The 21,594-nt window shown below is 44.0% G+C and overlaps 1 long non-coding RNA gene and 1 pseudogene across 1 annotated transcript in view; one reads left to right on the top strand and one right to left on the bottom strand.

Moving 5' to 3' along the window:
• The window catches only part of LOC126486569 (uncharacterized), a 160,110-nt gene that overhangs the window by 37,918 nt on the left and 100,598 nt on the right, over positions 1–21,594 (top strand). The window lies entirely within an intron of this gene.
• LOC126486585 (uncharacterized) lies at positions 8,232–8,342 on the bottom strand (annotated as a pseudogene).

The raw sequence follows: 21,594 nt of genomic DNA, 5'->3' as shown, positions 1-21,594 counted from the left end.
GCCATTACTGTGATTAATTTCACTTGGTGGAAATGATGGCAATTAGAAAGCGAGGAGTACTTTTAAAAGGCTGAAAAGTAAAAGCAATTACACCCTAGAAAGGGAGCTGTTTTCCATTAGTACGCTACACTTTGGACCTCGGTAATTTAAAGTTGTGTGTGTGCCTGTTAGAGGCAGAACCCAGGACTGAGCTACATCCCTACCTCTTACGAGGATTTCTTTGGCTTTTAGCTCCCTTCACCCCCCCTTTAAATCTGAGCCTCAGGTGTCCCAGGATGGCCTTGAAATCCCTGTGTAGCCAAGGATGACTTTGAACTTCTTGTTGGAGGAGGCTGCTTGTTGGTTCCCCGGCTGCGTGGCTAGCTTAGACCTGAAACAATCATATAAGAACTGTATTAATTAAATCACTGCTTGGCCCATTAGCTCTAGCTTCTTATTGGCTAACTCTTACATATTAATTTAACCCATCTCCATTAATCTGTGTATTACCACGTGGCTGTGGCTTATGGGTAAAGTTCCCAGCATCTAGCTCCAGTGGTTCCATGGCTTCTCTCCTGACTCCCAACTCCTTTCTCCCAACATTTAGCTTAGTTTTCCCTTCTGCCCTGCTATAGGTCCAAAGCAGTTTCTTTATTCATTAATGGTAATCACAACATACAGAGGGAACTCCCACATCAACTTCTGATCCTTCTGCCTCCACTTTTGAAATGCTGAGATACCAAGCCCGCATGACCCAGGACCTAGTACCTGTGAGGCAAGCACTCTAGCAACTGAGGTACATCCTTATTCCTGCTCAGCATGTCTTTGTACGACAACTTTCTGAACTTTCTTGGAAGTTCATTTTATACATGTCTTTGCCTCTTATTTTCCTTTGTGTAAACATGTATGTGCCTGTGTACGTGCAGGTAGGAGTGTGTTTGTAGTTTGTGTGTGTGTGTGTGTGTGTTTGCTGGGAATAAAATCTAGAGCGAGCCTCACACATGCTACGCAAGTTGTATTTTGTTATCGTTGTTGTTTGTATGTGTTTTTTTGTGTCAAGTTTGCAAGAGTGATCTGGAGAGAAGGAACCTCAGTTGAGAAAATGCCTCCCTTAGATTGGCCTTCAAGCAAGTCTGTGGGGCATTTTCATGAATAATGATTGGTGTGGAAGGGCCCATCCTACTGTGGGTATTACTACCCTTGGACAGCAAGCCTGGATTGTATAAGAAAACAAACTGAGCAATCCATGAGGAGTAAGCTAGTAAGAAACATTTCTCCATGGTCTCTTGTTTAGTTCCAGCCTTAAGTTCCTGTCCTGACTGCCTTTAATGATTGGCTTTGAACTATAAGATGAAATAGACCTTTCCCCCCCCCCCAAGTTGTTTTTGGTCATGGTGTTTATCAAAGCAATAGAAAGCAAAGTAAGACAGCAAGTGTTCTACCACTGAACCACATCCACACCCTCTTAGATATCTGTTCTTAAAATTTTAAATACGTGACTGGACAGTGGTGTCACACACCTTTAGTCCCAGCACTCGGGAGGCAGAGAGGCAGAACTCTGTGAGTTCGAGGCCAGCCTGGTCTACAAGAGCTAGTTCCAGGACAGGCTCTAAAGCTACAGAGAAACCCTGTCTCAAAAACAAAAACAAAAAAATTAATTACATTTTATTTATTTTATGTATATGAATTTTTGCCTGCATGTGCATTATGTGGCCCTCAGAGGTGGGAAGAGGGCATCAGATCCCCTGGAACTGCAGTAACAGGTTGTTGTGAGCAAGAGGTGCCCTTAACTGCTGAGCCAGACACCTGTCATCCTTAGAGATTCCATCAAGTTCTGTGTTCTTGAGAACCACAGTCTCTCTTGTCTGTTTTTTTTTTTTATTTTTTTTATTTTTTTGGTTTTTCGAGACAGGGTTTCTCTGTAGCTTTGGGGCCTGTCCTGGAACTAGCTCTTGTAGACCAGGCTGGTCTCAAACTCACAAAGATCTGCTTGCCTCTGCCTCCCGAGTGCTGGGATTAAAGGTGTGTGCTACCACTGCCCGGCTTCTTTCTGTTTCTGATTCTGCCCATTTGACATTTCTTTCATAACTGCAGTACAGGGAACAATGCAATCAAAAGCCCATAGGGATTTTGAAGTAGTAAGAGTGAACGTGAAACGACTTGTGTTGATTGGCCTTGTTCTTTTTCTGTAGGGTGAAGGATGCTATTGTTGGCGGAAAGTGAAGGGCCATTTCATCCCTATGAGGTTGTTCTGATCATTAAATGAGATAGCAGATATGAATCAGTTAGCATAGTGCATGGCTGAATACGGCAGAATTTTGACAAAGCATCCCCATGTCTGTTGTGCATGGTGGCACATACCTGTAATCCTGGCACTTGAGAGGCTGAGGCAGGGAGATTGAGAATTTGAGGCCATCCTGAGCTACTGGCATTATACCATTACAGACACCAGAAGCAGATCTTGTGGAAAGTCAAAGTCCTGTTGGGCACGGATGTAGTTGAGGCAACTTACGAAGGATGGGCAACACTCCATAGCTGAGGATGAGCTATGGATGGAGCAGGTGTGGTGGCGTTGGGCATTATCCAGCAATAAGCGGACACAGAGAAGCAGAGACCTGGAGAAACAGAAGCTAGTATAAAGCAGCTACGTTCCATCACATGGATTAAATAGTTAATTTTAAGAGAAGCATGTGTGTTGGCAAAACTATTTTCTAGCCAGGTTGCTTTATTTCCCAACGTTCTTTCCTGGGTAGGTTTTTGAGGCTCATCCTTTATGATCCATTACAGAGTCTAGAAGTTTAACTTTGTACGGAGTCTAGGCAGTATCATTAAGAGTTTCTTTCAGGGCTTGAGAGATGGCTCAATAATTAAGAGCACTGGCTGCTCTTCCAGAGGTCCTGAGTTCAATTCCCAGCAATCACATGGTGGCTCACAACCATCTATAGCAGATTCTGGTGCCCTCTTCTGACATAGAGTTGTACATGCAAATAGAACACTCATATCCATTAAATAAATAAATTAAAAAAAGAGTTTCTTTCATAAAACATTAAAAGGAAAAGGAAAGAGAGAAATGAGGACAATTGGTGGGCAAAGAGAATTAGATGAGGGAATTTAGGATAGTAGAAGGTCTAGTTTTGACTGTGAGTAGAGGCAAGTGCCTAAAGTAAGCACTAGGAAGGTGGAGACAGAGGACCCAGGACAGCCTTGGGTACCTGATGAATTCCAGGCCAATTTGACCTACATCAGGCCCTGTTCCCACCCAAAAAAATAGGCAAAAACGGCATATTTGGGGGCTGGAGAGATGGCTCAGCTGTTCTTGCAGAGGACCTCCCTTTGATTCCCGTCACTCACATAATGCCTCAGACCATCTGGAACTTCATTCCACAGGGTCCAGTGTCCTCTTCTGACCTCCATGGGCCTGCATGAGTACACATACATACATGAAAGAGAAATGCTCATAAAGATAAAATAAAAGGGGACATATTTTGTGTGTGTGTGTGTGTGTGTGTGTGTGAGAGAGAGAGAGAGAGAGAGAGAGAGAGAGAGAGAGAGAGAGAGAACATGTTGAGAAGCAAAACAAAGGATAGGGTTTTGTAGGCTAGCCTATAACTGTAAGTAAGAAAGAAGAAAGCTAGGTTTGGTGATTCAGGCCTGTAACCCCAGGTACTCGGGAGGCAGAGGCAGGAAGATTGCAAGTTCAAGGCAAGACTTGGTAACTTAGTGAGAACTGGTCTCAAAACAAAAAGTAAATGAAGTCCTAGACTACAGCTCAGTATTGGAGAGCCTTGCTTAACATGAAGAAGACCCTAGGTTTATTTCCAATTACTAAGGATTGGAGAAGGGAACAAGAGATTGAATGTGGGGTAAATCTGATAAAAGTACATTCTTTGAATATGTGAATGCATCACAATGAAATGCATTATTTGGTATAATTAATAAATGCTAATACAGATGTTGAAAAAATATAGTAACTGGGGCTGGCAAAATGGCTCAGATGAGAAAATCTTTAAAAAACAATAGAAACAAGCAAAAAGATAGCTTATTGAGTAAAGGCACTTGTTGCCATGTCAAACTATGTGAGTTCAATCCCAGGATCTGCTTTGTGCAAGGGGAGGACCAACTCCTGCATGTTGTTCTCTGCCCTCCACATGTGGGCTTTGTCATGCATGCATGCACATATACACAGAAAATAAAGAAAATATGGTAAAGTTTGTATCTATCTCTATGTGTAGATAGGTAGATAAATACCTAGAATACACATATGGAAAAGCTGGAAGGTTAGTTCTAAATATGAACACTATAAATCTGTAAAGTAAGTATTTATGCATTGTGGCAAGGAAGAAACCTGCTGGGGAAACAAGAATACCTGATTTAAAAAGGAAGAAAAAAAAAAAAAAGACTGGAGAGCAGAAAATTCATTGTCCTGGAGGCCATGGTCCATATCCCAGATACAGACTTTTAGAGTGGGTTTAGATTCATTATTATGGAATAGCAAGCAGATTAATAAGGAGAAATACTGGAGGTGCAGGTGACGGCTTTATTCGGAGTCGGGCCCATGCCCCTGGGCAGGTTCAGGATACAGGGAGACACACATGCCAGGGTGGATCCCTGTATTCATCCTACGACCCTAGTCAGGAGTAAGGCAAGGACTCCATCGGACCCAATGCAGGCACTATGAAGAGACAGCCTCCCACTCAGGGCTCAATGAATGCTAATCAGACCATTAAGCCAACCGCAGTCCTCCCTGGATGCTGTCCTCTGGGCTCCCCACTGTTCTCCAAAGCTCCCAGGTTCAAACAACTTCTGTGAGCCTAGTTTGCCCAAGTGTCCCCTACTATACAAGAATAACCTGCTGTTTCCTCTCTCACACAGTGAGTCAAAGGTCCCCCTTACTTCCTGACTGATAGGAAACCCCTGGCACTCACCCCCAAGTCCTCCAGCACAGGGACACACAGAACCGGGCTCCTCCCCAGCCAGAGCCCCGTGTGTTTGGAAGATTCAAAGGGGAATGAGTAGCTGTGACCTGCACAAGCAACCCCTGAGCTCCCACAGACAGGCGGGAGAGTGTTGAAATTGGAAGCGGTGGGGCTGCATCCCCAGCACCCCAGCCGCCTGCTAGCTCATGCCCGAAATAACAACACACAAATTGTATTCTTTTAAACACTGCTTGCCCATTATATCTAGCCTCTTCTTGGCTAACTCTCACATCTGGACTAGCCCATTTCTAATAATCTGTGTAAGCACCCCAAGGTGCGCTTACCAGGAAGATTCTAACCTACGTCCATCCTGGGACGGAGCTTCCTGGGAGAGCGGAGCCTGGCGTCTCTGCTCCAGAGAGCAGAGCTGTCGAGTCTACCCGGGAGAGCTGAGCATGGCGTCTCTGCTCCAGAGAGCAGAGCTGTCGGGTCTGAGCTCACTTCCTCTTCCTCCCAGCATTCCATTCTGTTTACTCCTCCCATCTTCCTCCTGTTTACTCCTCCCACCTATGTTTTAACCTATCAGGGCAAGCAGTTTCTTTATTTAATTAACCAATGAAATCAACAGATTGATATATGACACTCCCACATCAGGAGAGGACACACAGGTCAGCACACTGTTGGGCAAAAGCTGGGGAAGGTCTTAAGAGGCAAGAGGGGCTGTGAAATCAGGACTGCTACCAGCAAATGGCTCTGCTAACTCCAGAGAGCAGAGTCAGTGTGAGTTGAATTGGCTTAGTTGAGTGGGAGCAGACTTAGCCACCATGAGAGACCTGGAGGGCCCTTGAAGTCCTGCTGTTAGTGAGGGTAATTTAGCAGGTTTGAGAGAGCCAGGATGTGCTGGAGGCTGGAGAGAGTCACACTCAGCTACAGCTCAAATGATAGTAATGGCCCTCCAATTCCAGGTCAAGTGATGGCTTCTGAGTGTCCAGAGCAATCAGGCCTCTCTCTGCATGCAGGGGCCCAGCATCCCTCCGGGCGGTGGTGGGGAGGTGCCCCATCACAGGGAGACACAGGGCCAATCTTACCAGCTCTCCTGGGCCTGGAGAATTGTCGAGGAGACGGGAGCCAGGCTTTGCATTTGACATGTCAGGATAAGCCAAGCATGGTGATACAAGCTTTTAATTTAAGCACTGGGAAGCCTGCGGATCAGTAATTTAAGGCCAGCCTGGGCTACAGTGAGGCCCTGTCTCAAAAAAAAAAAAACTTCAGCAACAGAAACAAATCAGGATAGACTGTGCAGAGGGATACTTGGTCTCCTTTTTGGTGACACTGAAAAGCCTGACAGTGCCAGAGCAGAGGAAGCTCAGGAGGCTTTATTCTGAGTTATACTAGGGCTTGCCTTGGGACCTTTGATCCCATGTCCGATTCAGCTGTGGAGGTGGCATGTCTTAAGCCTTCTTCTGGCAAGACAAACACTATAAGGGTTTCATCTCAGCTCCGATTTGGGGCTATAATTTGGTATATTCATAAAGGCCAGAGGCCGTGCTGATACCATTCTGGGAGGTTCTCGACTAGGATCAGTGTGTACCCCACAAGTGTATAGGAAACACCTTAGTCTTGGTATAGGTACATACTACAGACAGTCTGCATGGGTATGTGGTCACACCTGCAGCCAGTGTCATGTGTTCACTGGGGAGGTGATCATACACTGGTCTCAGTGAAACTAGTGGAGACATGAGCAGTATCTGAGGGAAGATAGGTTTTCCCCCACTTCTGTTTTTCAAGTAGGGTTTCTAAGTGTAGCAGCCCTAGCTGTCCTGGAACTAGCTCTGTAAACCAGACAGAGATCCACCTGCCCGTCTCCCATGTGCTGGGATTAAAGGCATGTACCACCACCACCCGGCTGAGGGAAGGTGTTTGTGTGTCTAGCGAAAGGTTGGCCCAAAAACCCTGGTCTGTTTAGGAAATGCTTCGTCTGGGTGTGTTTGTGCATCACATCATTGGAAGTGACGTTGTATCATGATGGCTTTCCTACTAGTGTCTCCCGAGAAATAACAGAGATGAGGAAATGGGCTATGACTGTCCCCTGACACAATAAGAAGGGGTTTTCCATCCGATTTTTTCTAGACTTTGATATTCTTGGGACTCATGTTCTTTTTAATGACAGAACTTTTGGTTTTGTTTGAGACACGGTCCACAAAGCTACAGGTGCATAGCTGAGGAAGACCTTGCATTCCGTATCCTCCCAATTCCAACTCTAGTCTGCTAGGATTACAGGAATGTGCCGTCATACCAGACTCCCGAATTTCATTTAAAGAAATTAAGAGTGCTTTAGTGTTTATGTTGCTTCTGCCTGGGACACTAGGTTGTCTGGAGTCTGTGGGACACAGTGCAGGTGGCAGCAAAGGGCGCCCAGCTGAGAAGTCTGCTGTGCAATTGGTTGAGGTGAGGCTGGTAGCGGTTTCCAGGACAACAGATGTAGTGAATTAAACCTTGGGTCTCTACAGCAACCACCCCTTTGTCCTATGCCAGCAGGAACCCTGAGCTGACAGCTGGAGCAACCAGCAATGGCTGAAGACGGACGCTAAAAAGAAATCCCACACAAGCTCAGAATTGAGTATAATAAAGGGTTATTTAGGGGTAGATTCACAAATCACAGTCCTCTGCTCTAACGGGGAACAGCAACCAAATCTTGCAGCCAGAAGAGAGGGCAACCACACACTTTACATCGACATTTATAGTATGAGGCCACGCCCAAGTAGGTGGGTAATTTAAAGGCTACTGCTGTAGGAATTCCTACAGCACCTCCCCCTTTTGTTTAAATAAGAGAGTTCTAAGCCTAGTACAAAATTATATACAATAAAAACAAATATCAGGTATTAGAATTACTATAACATAAACAATATCAAGAAAGAAACATGTGATAAATGTTTCAATTATTCTATCCTAGAGAGTTTAAGTATTGTAGTATAAATAACTTGACCAAGTCATGAGAGGAAAGTAACTACAACGATCTAGTCTTCAACTGCATTGAAGACCCAAGAAGGGAAATAATATTACTTGAGTTAGCAGGAAAAGCAATCAAGCAACCTCAATGGCCTCACACAGACCCATTAAACGAATCCTGAAAAACAAGGTATCTGCATCTGTCTCAGTGGTGGCCAGAGGACCAATGAATGGATATTAAATTAGCTGGGCAGTTCATTTCAACAGATCTATATGATGAAAAGGAAGATTAAGCAATATCAGAGGCTGTAGATGGAGATAACATGAATATTGAAGAATCAAATTGAGGACCGACAACAAGGACCCACAACAAGGACCGACAGCAAAACAAATCACCAAATGCACAAAAGAAATGTGTTCAGCATTGCAGTCATTTGTCAAATACAAACCTGGTTGCAAGTAATGAACTATAGAAATGATCCCTGAAAGTATAGTCTTCAAACCTGGTTTCTCTAATACACTATTTCTTTTTCTCTACAATTTGTGACTTAAGTATCAAAATACATGGCCAGTTATTTATTTTTTTTCTTTTTTCTTTTGGTTTTTTGAGACAGGGTTTCTCTGTGGCTTTGGAGCCTGTCCTGGAACTAGCTCTGTAGACCAGGCTGGTCTCGAACTCACAGAGATCCACTTGCCTCTGTCTCCTGAGTACTGGGATTAAAGGCGTGCGCCACCATCGCCCGGCTCATGGCCAGTTATTATCTACTACCAAAAATTAAGTGATAATCGTGGAGATTGATTAGACTGAAAATGCCTGATTACTGCATATATTCTTGTGCTTCATAATTCACCACAGCTACAGTGTAACATCTTTAATCCAAAACTGCTTTATTTTTATAGCACGCTGATTAATCTATGTAAGGTATTACATAGCTTTTTTGCTTTAGAGGCGAAATGTCATTGGGGGAACTAATTTGTCTATGTCACTTCCAGATGATGGTAGCTCTTAATAATAAGTTTGTGAGGGGGGTGTTTGATTTTTTTCCTTCTTTTAATCAAATACCCATTGCTATAGCGGAATACATGGGTAGGTATTTAGAGTGAAAGATAGTTTTACCTGTTTTCTTTCATTTGATTTGGCTGAGGAGACTAGGAGTTGCCATTGCATTTTTTTCTGATCCATGACCTCTAAAATTCCTGTTGATTTTCTTTGCGATTGTAAGGGAAGAACTGAATGTTTCTCAGCCAAACTAGTTTTTCCCACTGCCGCCCAAGTAAACCACCATTTTTTCTTTTTTTGTCTTTTATTTTATTTTATTGATATTTATTGAGCTCTACATTTTTCTCTGCTCCCCTCCCCGCTTCAACCCTCCCCCAAGGTCCCCATGCTCCCAATTTACTCAGGAGATCTTGTCTTTTTCTACTTTCTACTTCCCATATAGATTAAATCAATGTAAGTTTCTCTTAGTGTCTACATTGTTGTCTAATTTCTCTGGGATTGTGGTTTGTAGGCTGGCTTTCTTTGCTTAATGTTTAAAAACCACCTATGAGTGACTACATGTGATAATTGTCTTTCTGTGTCTGGGTTACCTCACTCAAAATAATGTTTTCTAGCTCCATCCATTTTCCTGCAAAATTCAAGCTGTTGTTATTTTTTTTCTGCTGTGTAGTACTCCATTGTGTAAATTACCACATTTTTCTTATCCATTCTTCATTCAAGGGGCATTTAGGTTGTTTCCAGGTTCTGGCTATGACACACAATGCTGCTATGAACATAGTTGAGCACATGTCCTTGTGGCATGATTGAGCATCCTTTGGATATATACCCAAAAGTGGTATTGCTGGGTCTTGAGGAAGGTTGTTTCCTAATTTTCTGAGAAATTGCCACACTGATATCCAAAGGGGTTGTACCAGTTTGCATTCCTACCAGCAATGCAGAAGTGTTCCCCTTTCCCCACAACCTCTCCAGCATAAGTTGTCATCAGTGTTTTTGATCTTGGCCATTCTTACAGGTATAAGATGGAATCTCAGAGTTGTTTTGATTCGCATTTCTCTGATGACTAAGGATGTTCAGCATTTCCTTAAACGTCTTTCAGCCATTTTAGATTCCTCTGTTGAGAGTTCTCTGTTTAGGTCTGTACTCCACTTTTTTTTTTAATTGGATTATGTGATCTTTTGGTGTCCAATTTCTTGAGTTCTTTGTATATCTTGGAGATCAGACCTCTGTCTGATGTGGGGTTAGTGAAGATCTGTTCCCATTCTGTAGGCTGTCGGTAAAGCACCATTGCTAAAGTGGCACTAGAGAGACTTGAGATGAGTTTCCTAGTGTCCTGTGCTAGCTCGGCATTCCCTTTACACACCTGTCTTCATCTGCTTTTGTTTCCCACTGCCTCTGCCTATACACATACAGTTGTATTATAGGATGGCAAAGTCTGTTGGACACGAGGAACTCTTTTCTTGCATCTTCTGTCATTTGTTGCATTAATGAAATCCCCACTTTGAAACCTGCTAGTCCTCCTACTACAAGAAAGAGGCAGAACAGCTAAACAGCCTGCTCTTTGTCTGTGCTCCTCTGATTAACAGCTTAGTCAATACATGGCTAATATTAGTTCATTTGACCTATTTAGACCTTAGAAAACAATTAACTGAGGGTTTTGTTTGTGTGGTGAGAGAATTGTATGTAACCAGATATATGAGTGTTCCTGAATATACAGACAGAATTTCACCTCAGTATTTTTAAATGAAGAAATTCTAGGTAGCCCCTGCTTTACAGGACTATGATAATGCACACCATGACAAATGAACTTGATTCCTCTAACATGGTAGGAATTATTTGAACCCTCCCCTGAAATGTGGTGTAGCTCCTGTGTGCCTTGGTTTATTTTTTTAAAATTTTTTTTCGTGCCTTGGTTTAGTAATGTTTTTCTTTGTAGTCCCTTATTTGTATTGTAAGTTTTTGGTGGTACCAAATGAGCCTGCTATGTGACAGACTTTTTAAGTAACATATATACCTATATGAAATAACTTTTATTGACAGATTATCTTCCACTTTAAATATATGGAACTATCATGATGTCAATATTTTTAAAAAGTGGGGAGAGTCCAAAAACAAAAGGAAGAAAGGAAGGAAGGGGCCAGCAGTCAGCTGGCTCAAATACCTATAATCCCAACACACAGGACAGGAAGGCAGGAGGATCAGGAATTCGAGGTCATCATGGCTACCCAGTAAGTTCAATGCAAGCCAGACCACATGACATCCTGCCTTAACAAAGCAAAACGCCACAAACCCAAGCAAACAAAAAGAAAAGAAAAATAAATACATCAAGCCCCAGCTGAAAGTTCCTTCTCTATGTCTTGGCTATAGAGACGTATGGAGATGGACTTCCTAACTCCAGCGGTAACTACACCCTGGAATTGGACTTCATATTTCCCATACATGCTGGAACTCTTAGCTAGCCTTCCCTTTCTGTTTCTTTTCAGAATTTCATCATCCAGCAAGGACAAGAAATACTAGTTTCACAAGTTCATATACCCTCCCCAATCATTTTCCTTGCACCTCTGATGAGGTGTACTTTGAACCTGCTTGTTTGGAGTCTAGTGTCTTTGTTCTTGATGATTTTAATCTCTTCAAGAGTGTGGTTGCCAGCAAGCGGGGCGGGGGGTAGGGGAGAGAGTGGTGAACAGAACTGGAGTCATGACTAAGTTTATGTCAGCCACAAATGAGTGCTCCTCAGGCCTGGGAGATGAATCAGCAGGTAGGGGCACTTCCCATCAAGACTAAAGACCTCAGATCAATCTCCAGGCCCCACATGGTGAAAGGAAAGAACCTACTCCTTCAGGTGGACCTCTGACCTCCACACTCAATGGTGTGCCTGCATGCACGCACGCGCCCTCACACACACACACAAAACGTAATTTTTAATAAGTACTTATGAGTGTCATCAAGTTTGACACTTGGGGCCAAAGCAAATATAGCAGAGTCTCTTGTCCAAATCATATTCCAAAGTACATGCTGAACTGGGGCTGGTTAGCAGAAGAAAACATCTCAGGCAAAGGGGTGAAGAATGAAGGAGACTGGAAGTTGAGCGGTAAAGCGATGGCAAGATCAGAGCGTGATCTTCAACAGACACCATGGAATCAGTTAAGGAGTAGTGACAAGGGAAGGTCATAGCTGCTGGGAAAGTCCAGGGTCAGATTGTGAAGCCAGCTGTGGTAGCACAGGCCCGGAAGGAATTCCAGCATTTGGGAGGCTGAGGCGAGAGTTTCCAGGTATTTGAAATCAACCTGGATTGCACAGGAGTGCCAGGCCAACCTGGGCTGTTTAGCAAGGTTCTGTATACAAACAAACTGGGACAGGTTGAGGTAAAGAGCCGTGCTGACGGGAAAAGGAAAGAACATCAGGGACCTGGGGTATGTCCTTTATTGATTTGTTCCTCTAGATTCATCTCCCTCTGAAGGGCCCCATAGCCTCTAGCTGTCACACTGGCTTGGCCTTCGGAGAGGCCTGGCAAGCATTTGCGGAGAATTGTCCCTTGATGAGTTTCTCTGGGCTAGTTGGTGGGTTGTTTCCCATGGGAGACTAAGCTCCTCCTGTCTGGTAGTTCATTTCAGAGAATACATACTGTTCCCCTAATTCAGGTAGAAGGCCCTTTGTTCCTTTGCTGTGTCAGGCAGAAGCGTGTCTCCAGCCCGTTCCTTTGTTAGCTTCTTCTCTGCAATATTGGCTGTGGCTTCTCCGCATCCTGCCTAGATGTTGTAAAAGGTTGCTTCATAAGATGCTTCTTTCAAAAATCTTGAGGTGGGTGTGGTGACACAGCCCTTTAATCCCAACCCTTGGGAGGCAGAGGTAGGCGGATCTCTGTGCGAGCAAGGTTAATGCGGTGTAGAACATTCCAGGACTACAGAGGGACACCTTGTCTCAATAAAACAATATAAAAAGAAAGGAGTATGGGGTAGTGGGGAAGAGGTGGGAAGTTGGAATTGGATCTGGGAGTAGTTAGGGGGAATAGCTGGGGCTGAGTATGATCAAAATATAGTATATGAAGTTTTCAATTAATAAATACTACATTAAGGAAGTCTCATCTTGAAAACATGACTAAGTAGCAGAGAACACGCTTAACACGTTGGCAAGGTTTTGGGTTCAATCTTCAGTACTAAAAGAGAGAGCAAGGGGAAAAATAAAGATATTTAGGAGTATCAAGTCCTCAGTTTAGGAATATATATTCTTCAAATGCTCAAATTTTTAAAATAATATTTGAGACAAGTCTCATTTTTTCTAGGCTAGCTTCAAACTCTATGTAGCAGAGGATAACCTTGAACTTCTGATCCTTCCTGCCCCTATCTCTCAAATCGTGGGGTTATAGGTATAGGTACTAGGTATGGAACCCAAGGCTTCCTGTGCACTAGGCTAACACTGCCAACCGAGTTTCAACCCCAGCCTGACATACTGAGTCCTGCAAAGGAAATCTCTGATGTGCTTACTTGTGTAATGTCTGCTTCCCCTACTAAACTCCACGAGAAAAGAGACTTGTTTGTTTTATCTACTTGTTTGCTCATTTAAGGAGGGTCCCCCTCTGTCATCCATGCTGGGCTCGAAGCCATTGTGTGGTCCAGGCTGGCCTAGAGCTCATGCAATCTCCCAATGAGGAGCAAGGCCCCAGCCTCCCAAGTGTTGACATTAGAGATGGGATTGTATCTGTGGTATTCAGTGCACTGTCCATGGGGATAAGGATAGCATCTCTAAACACAGCTTACAAACATTTCTCTTTGTTTGGTTTGCAGTGCTGGAGAGGCAACCCAGGGTTTTGTGTGTGCTAGGCAAGTGTACTTCTGCCTCCAAGAAAACTTTTAAAAATTTGTATGAGTGAAAGCCAGGCCTGAGACTGTATGCCGATACAGTGCTTGGTAGGTAGGGCCTGCAGGGTGAGACTCTAAGCCTGGGCTACATGAGACCCTGCCTTAAGAAAATAAGAGATTAATATATGAGTGAAAATTAGAGTGAGGCCACTGAATTGAAAACTGAAAAGAATAATGAGTGGATAAAAAAAAAAGTTAAAAGCAGCAGTAAGAGCAATTAACCATGATGGATGCGCGGTGAGTCACAGCCTTCATTAGCTACAGATTTAATGAGACACACTTGTTTGGACATCTTTCTCAGAAGATCCTGTGACCTCTCCGTGCCTCATAATCATATCTTCTTGTGAAGGTGGGGTGGGAATGTTCATGCCTATTTCAGGGTGTCTGCTCGGGTATCGAGATAGCAGGAGATGCTCCATTTCAACACAGCCGATGCAGAGTTGTTTGAACCTGAGGAAAGCCTTCACACGTTCAGAGCTGAGAAATCCAGAACGCATACTTCACAGGGGTGTGCCAGCAGTGTCCACCAAAGGCTGAAGGGAAGAGGCAGGACTCTCAGGCAGCCTGGAGATGCTTTAGGTGGGAACACCAGCAGAGGTTTTAACTTACTTGAACTCTTATCTCCCACATTACCCAGGGACTAACACTTTTCAGCCCATTCCCTTCCTGTGAAGGATTCACCTTTTCAGTGCGTTTGGCCAATTGGCACATGTTCGTACTGTACCTTGTTTGCCTCCTGTCCCGTGAAGAGCTCTCCCACCCCAAGTCTCTATGTGATTGCTCATAGACTAGTGGAGTCGCAGTTTCAGTATATTCATGATACATGCTTTAATGAAGACATTATTGTTTGGTTTGTTTTTTTTAAAGACTTTTATATGTATATTTGCCTGCATATATGCATGTTCACCATGTGCGTGCCTGGTTTTGGCATCAGCACCAAAAAAAAATAGCAGTGTTTGTAAGTACTGTTTAAAGCATGTCCTGATCCTCATAAACAGAGCCGCGAATACAACACATAACCATGCCTGTAATCTCAACATTTGGAAGACTAGGGCTGGAAGATGACAGTGAACTCCAGGCCAGCCTGGGCCATACAATGACTTCAAGGCCTGCATAGGCTGCCGAGGAAGACCCTTCTCAAATCAGCAAACAAAACAGGCAAATCTCTATTTTCGTGGAGTTTCCTGGGGGAAGCAGACATTACCCGAGACCAGAAGAGGGCGTCGATCCCCTGGGAGTGGAGTTAAATATAGTTGTGAGCTTCCATGTGGTTGCTGCGAACTGAATCCAGCCTCTGAAAAAGCAACTAGTGCTCTTAACCACTGAGCCATCTTTCTGTCTTGTAGCTTGGTTTCTTTACCTTTCATTTAGGGAGAAATCATTTTTAGGCAGGTTCTTACACTGCAGCCCAAACTTACCTCAAACTCATGCGAGGTCCTCTTGCCTTGGCCTTCCAAGTGCTGTAATTATAGGTGTGAGTCACTACACTAGACTTTGAAGAGAATCTTAAATTTTCAGGAAGAGAACTAGAATAAAACTAGTATAAAGGATACCCATATACCAATTACCCAGGCTCACTTCCTGTTAATTCTTTACCCGAGGTGTTTTCATCATTTTTTGTGGTCATTCTCTTTTTCATTTAAAATCAAACTGTGTGCATGTGTGCACATGAACCTATGCCCATGCATGCATTTGAAGATCAAAGAACAACTTGTAAGAGTTGGTTCTTATCTTCTATTGCACTCGGGTTGTCAGACCTGGTGATTAATGTCTCTACTCACTGCTCCATCTCTTTTAATCTGTCTGTCTGTCTGTGTACCTTCTCTCAACTACTGCAGTGTAATATATATCCTGGCCCTTCCTCCAAAATTATTTCCATTCTTGTTTCCTAAAGAATATGGAAAGCCAGATGTACCAATGCCTCTAATTCCAGCAATTGGGACACTAAGACAAGATGCTTGTTACGAACTAATAAGCAAGCCTGGAATATATAATTAGCTATACTCTGTCGCCAAGGCCTGGCTATAGAGTGAGGCCATATCTCAAAAAAGAAATAAATAAAAAAATACAGTGCTGCCAGGCATGGCAGCACACACCTTTAATTCTAGCACTTGGGAGGCAGAGGCAGGCAGATTTCTCAGTGAAGGGCAGTCTGGTCTACACAGAGAATTCTAGGCTAGCCAGGACTACGTAATGGGACCCTGTCTAAGCAAAACAAAACAAACAGCTCCCCCACAAAACAGTGGTCCTCTTTTATCCAAACATAGGCCAGTGAACTTCAATAATTTACATGGTTTCACTTATATTTCATCTAATGTATGGTCTTATATTCCAGTCTTAGCAGTCGATCCGCTAACGTCCTTTATAATGTTTCCCTCCTCCAGGACAGAATGAAGCCAGGTACTCTGTACTTAGAATACATTCAGCTTTGTATTGAAAAGATCAATTTCTGTAGAACACTAAACAATCATTGTATAGGCCTATTAGACAGTGTTACACTCAAAAGAAAACAACATAATTTTGCTTTGCTGTTAAAAAAAACTAAACAGTATTTTTCATAATGTGTATGTGTGTCTGCCCATGTGGGGTTATGTGCGTATGAGTACAGGTGCCTGAGAGGGTCAGAAGAGAGCATCTGCGCCTCTGGAGTTGGAATTATAGATGGTTGTGAGCCACTGTGGGTGCTGGGAACCAAACCCAGGTCCTCTGAAAGAACAGTTAGCACTTTTAACCACTTGAGTCATCTCTCTGGCTCTTTTTTGGGGCTAGTTTTTTTTTTTTTTCTTTTCTGACCAGGGATGCCATTCAGAACACATTGAGACAGAGTTTCACTTTGTAGTTCAGATGAGCCGAGAACTCACTTTAAGGCCCCAGCTTGGGCTATTTCTGCCTCAGACTGTCAAGCACCATACTATTCCTTATTGACAAATTTTGAGTAATTTTTAAAAAACCTCCACAAAGAAACATGCTTAAACATTTGCTTATTTTTAAGTATAGAAGTGAATGTGTGTCTGATGCCAGCAGGGGCTAGGAGAAGATGTTGGATCCCTGGAACAGGAGTTTTAGAGCCACTGAAGGGTTTTGGGTCACCCGATGTGGGTGCTGAGAACTGAAGCCGGGTCCTCTGGCAGAACAGCAGGTGCTCTCAACCCTGTAACCGTCTCTCCAACCACCAGGAACGTGTGTATCTTGTAGAAATCTCATATTGCGGGTGTCGAGAGAATACTCTCTCACACATTATCAAACTGCAGCCGGAAGCCATATTCATCACTTTTTGTCATCAACTGCTTTCTCCACAGGGTCCAACCGCGTGTGTCTGAGGCCAGGCAGGGAAATCAATACCCATGAAAAATAGTTACCATCCTCTCCCCAGATGCTCATTGAAACCTCATTTATGCAGGGGCCTTGTGCAATTTGTTACTGACACCATATTAGTTTTGAGTTGCCTGTCTCTCCAAGTCACGAGACATGCCCAGGCATGGTTGAATTGCAACCATGGGACCAATGAACACAAACAGGAGGCACACAGTTCTCATCTTCTTAGATGACTACTTTCTTTCCAAGAGCTCATCTAGCTATCTAGGCTAGATTATAGTGCCATCTAACTGGTTTTGGAACAAGGCAGAGCCATCACCAAGTCCAAAGTCAGCATCCAGTATTGACACTGCCCTACTAAAAAGGCAATGGCATCTTGATTTGTCTCTGGTTCAGATAAGATTTTTTTATTCCTGTGAAGTCTGAAACAGAGTACTTAAGCTCCCTGGGTACAACCTAGTTAGACAAGTAGGAGCAGACAGTGCCATCCTGTTTATTTAGGGTCTGGTAGGTTTAACAAAGCCTATTTGCGTTGTCTTACTTTCCCATCAAATGTCCTGGAACTGTATAAGAAACATCAGTGACTCTTGCATTTGCCCATCCTCCCTCCCTCCCTCCCTCCCTCCCTCCCTCCCTCCCTCCCTCCCTCCCTGCCTCTCCCTACTTCCCTCCCTCTCTCCTTCTTTCTTTCCTTCCTTCTTTTCTTTTTTTTTCCAAGACAGATTTTCTCTATGTAACAGCCTTGGCTGTCCTAGAACTTGCATTGTAGACCAGGCTGGCCTCAAACTTAGAAATCCACCTGCCTTTGCCTCTTCTGTGCTGGGATTAAAGGCGTGCACCACCACTGTCCTGCTCTTGCATCTTTCATTAGGGTTTGTATTTGCCTATTTTTAGGGCCCCAATCCATGCCTTATTTGAGGAGTTGGAGACACCCGCCCCCCGCCCAGACTCACTGTAAATGGCATTGCCTGACCCCAGTTTTATGGCCCCTCCTTGCCCTGCTTGTATAAGGCAGAGTCCTGGCAGGATGCAGATGGCTCATTCAAAGGGTTGATGTGAGGGGAGTTGAATGCAGATGTAGGCAGGAAGAAAGGAATCGCTACAGGCTCATAATGGCTTCCAGATGATAACAGCAGAAAGTCATTACTAGCTTTATTAATCGGGGTTCTCTAAACGAATAGAACTTAAAGGATGAGTATATATTAAGAGTGATTTATTAAAGTGGCTTACAGACTGTGGTCAGGCTAGTGCAATGGCATCTCTCAAAGGAAAGGCCAAGAATCCCGGAGTTGTTCATTCGGCAAGGCTGATGTCTCAGCTGGTCTTCAGGCTATGTTGGAATCCCAAAGAAAGTCGGTTCTAACACCAGAGAAGGAATGACTCAGCAGCAGGACAGATGAACTTGCCAGTGAAAGTGAGGGCAAGCAGGCGAGAAGCCAAAAGCTTCTTTCTTCCATATCCTTGTATATGGGCTGCTACCAGAAGGCCGGCCCAGGTTTAGGCTGAATTCCTCACTGATGTGCTCACCTGCTTGGGTTTTAGGCACGTCCAGCTGTAGTCAGGTTGACAGGCAAGATTAGCCAGTGCTCACCTTGAAAGGAGAGAAAGAGACATCATTAAAAGTTGGCGAGAAGGGAAGCTGTAGAAAGGGAATGCCCAGTGGCCATTGTAGCCATTGGGACATCATGCTGTCCTTTCGCCTGTGGCATGGTCATTGTTGCTTTGAAGTAAGAGCTTCTGAGTTTACCCACGGGACTCCCTCACAAGGTTTGGCCCACAAACATTTCCTTGTGAAGGGGAGGAAGCTCACGTGACAGCCCTTGAGGCCCCACACCTCCCAAAGGAGCACTACCCAGTTAACGGTTGTTGGGACGAGGAGACATTTTCTTTGGTGGCAGAATTGCCTGCCGTTAATTGCCCATGCTCCTGTGGGTAACCACTTACTCTCTTGTTAGTAGCCTGGTTCAATTAAAGTGTTAAGATCAGACTATGCCCTATTGTAAGCGACTCCAGTATTGAATAAAACAGTGTTTTTTGCAGGCTAGGTGTTGCTATAGGAGACACCATTTTACAAGCAGATTTCTACTCCATTCTGAGGAAGAAAGAAGACTGCATGCACTGGGTGGACCCAGAAATTGCACCATCTGTCAGGCACCACCCACCCAACACAGACTGATAAGGGACTTATTACTGGGAACAGAGAGGGAACCACCCTCTAGATTTATTGGGAGGCTTGAAACTGCGGGGGCACATGGACATATTAAAATCTTATCAGGGAAGCCAAGCCTAGGACCTTATCAAGGAACGGGTGGAACTCTTTCACCTGCACTTCGTAAAGGATGGACACCGGCACTGGGACGGCACAGTCCTACACTGATGTATCATCCGATACCCGGTGTGTACTGATGACCACTCTATGTGGCTTGTTTTTACGGCAGGTGATGGAAGCCACTCTACTGTCTTCCCACGTGTTTGTCTGTCTGGACTTGGACAGGACCCGTTTCCTGCTCTGAACCTGCCGAGGCCTTTTCCCCTTCAATTCTAAAGCCTCCCTCAAGGCTGACAGCAGCAGCAGTTTCCACCCGCGGCCCCCCCCTCCCCTCTGCCAGCACTAGTCTGATTCATTAGCTTTCCAATGCAGACCTTTTCCAACCCACTTCTGCCTCCTCTTGAGCACTGGTGCTTCATCTTTTCATTCCCGTTGCTCTAACTATTCGTTCTGTAACACACATTCACAGGCACAGGCACAGAGCTAGATGAATTTACTGGGTTCTGTGATGAGTGTTAATATTAGTAAATACAACTGGAATAAAAGAACCTGCATTCTCCTCTGCCAAGCTACCAAGGTAGGCAGATTTTATGACAAATTGCTGTCGTTAAACCGTCTCCACCTTGCGAATTTATTTGTATTTAATACATTCTGGCATTGTGGAAAGGCACAAGTTTGTTTGTATGTTTCTGGCATACTGTGTTCACAACACATTGACTCACCGAGCGGAATTGTTTATCTGCTCTGTCACCGGCACCCTATTTGGGGTGACTAGATGTTAGTTCATGTCTTCCCAGGAAAGGATAATGTCACACATGGCTGGGCATAAAGAGAACCAGCACTAGTAAGTCCTCAGGTTGCCCTTTCTCTGCACTCAGTTGGATGTCACGGCATGTTGCCTATCACAGGCCAAAGCCAAGTGGAAGCCAGTGATCAAGAGAGCTCATGGGATACAGACTGTGGCAAGGTCAGCTTCCAGGGCACAGGGCAAGGGAGAGAGAGGCAGAGAATGGAAAGGGAAGACCCATAAAAGTATGCAGCACTTCCTTGTCATGAGTTTGGGATTTGTAGTTCCGTTCTTGTCAGATCCGCAGGGGCCAAGTGAGGGAGGAAGGACTCTTCAGAGCTGCTGGCAGGACTCAGAGGTGAATGCTAAGGTCCAAGTTGTTCTTGAGAAAGGTCTCACTGTGTTGCTCTGGCTGTCCTGGAACTTATTATGTAAGCTAGGCTGGACTCAAACTCATGGATTCAAAGCATGAACTACCACAACTGGCAAGAGCCTAGTTTTTATCCAGTATGTTGTGAAATGTGGGATAAAGGACATATGTACTCAAGGTGACAAGATGACAACATAGAGATTACGAGAAAGCCATGTGTGGATCTCTGTGATCTGGACACGCAGGAAGGAGAGCCAGGAGGATCACTGCAAGAGACAGGCAATAGAACTGACAAAGGAGATTGAGGGAAAGGGAACAGAGAGGAAGAAGAGCCTTGCAGCTTCATTTCTGTTGTTTTTGACAAAAAAAAAAAAGCAGCTTAGAGAAAGGGGATTTATTTGGCTTACAAGTTCAAGTTAAGGTCCATTGTATTAGAGAAGTCAAGGCCAAACTCAAGCTGCTAGTCAGACCACATCCACGGTCAAGAGAAAAGAGGGAAAGAGTAATGCATCCTTGCTTCTGCTCAGCTAACTTTCTCTACGTTTATGGCTTGGGGGCCTAGCTCATGAAATGGTGCGACTCACCCACATTTAGGGTTCATCTTCTCACTTCAGTTAACACCCAAGACAATCTCCTACATACACTTCCACAGGCCAACCTGATCTAGGCAAGTCCTCAATTGAGGCTTTATTCCCAGGTCATTCTAGGTTGTGTCAAGTTGGCATTTAAAGCTAACCAGTATAGCCAGGCTACATGGCACACACCTGTAATCCCAGCACTTGGATGACAGAGGCAGGTAGATCTCATGGTTGGATGCTAGCCTGGTCTACATAGAGAGTTCCAGGCCAGCTATAGCTACATAGGGAGATCCTGTCTCAAAAAGGTTTTTTTTTTTTTTTTTTTTTTTTTTTTTTTTTTTTTTTTTTTTTTTTTTTGTGATTGGAATTGAGAATTAACAGAAAGACAATAATGGAGAAGGATCAAAAATATGCACTTTGGAATTGGGCTGACCTTAGGCCTTTCTTTTTTTTCAATTAAAATATCATTCATTCAAAATATAATTACAAATATCAGAATTTTAAAACCTTAATTTTTAGTATTTTTTTTCTTTTTTTTATTGAGAAAAGGAAAAAAAAGTTTCCACCTCCTCCCA

The sequence above is a fragment of the Alexandromys fortis genome, unplaced genomic scaffold (assembly GCF_014885135.2).
Source record: "Alexandromys fortis isolate MF-2015 unplaced genomic scaffold, M_Fortis_MF-2015_v1.1 scaffold_114, whole genome shotgun sequence".
NCBI classification, from domain to species: domain Eukaryota; kingdom Metazoa; phylum Chordata; class Mammalia; order Rodentia; family Cricetidae; genus Alexandromys; species Alexandromys fortis.
The sequence above is the reverse complement of the archived record's forward strand: the minus strand, read 5'-3'. Positions and strand labels throughout refer to the sequence as shown.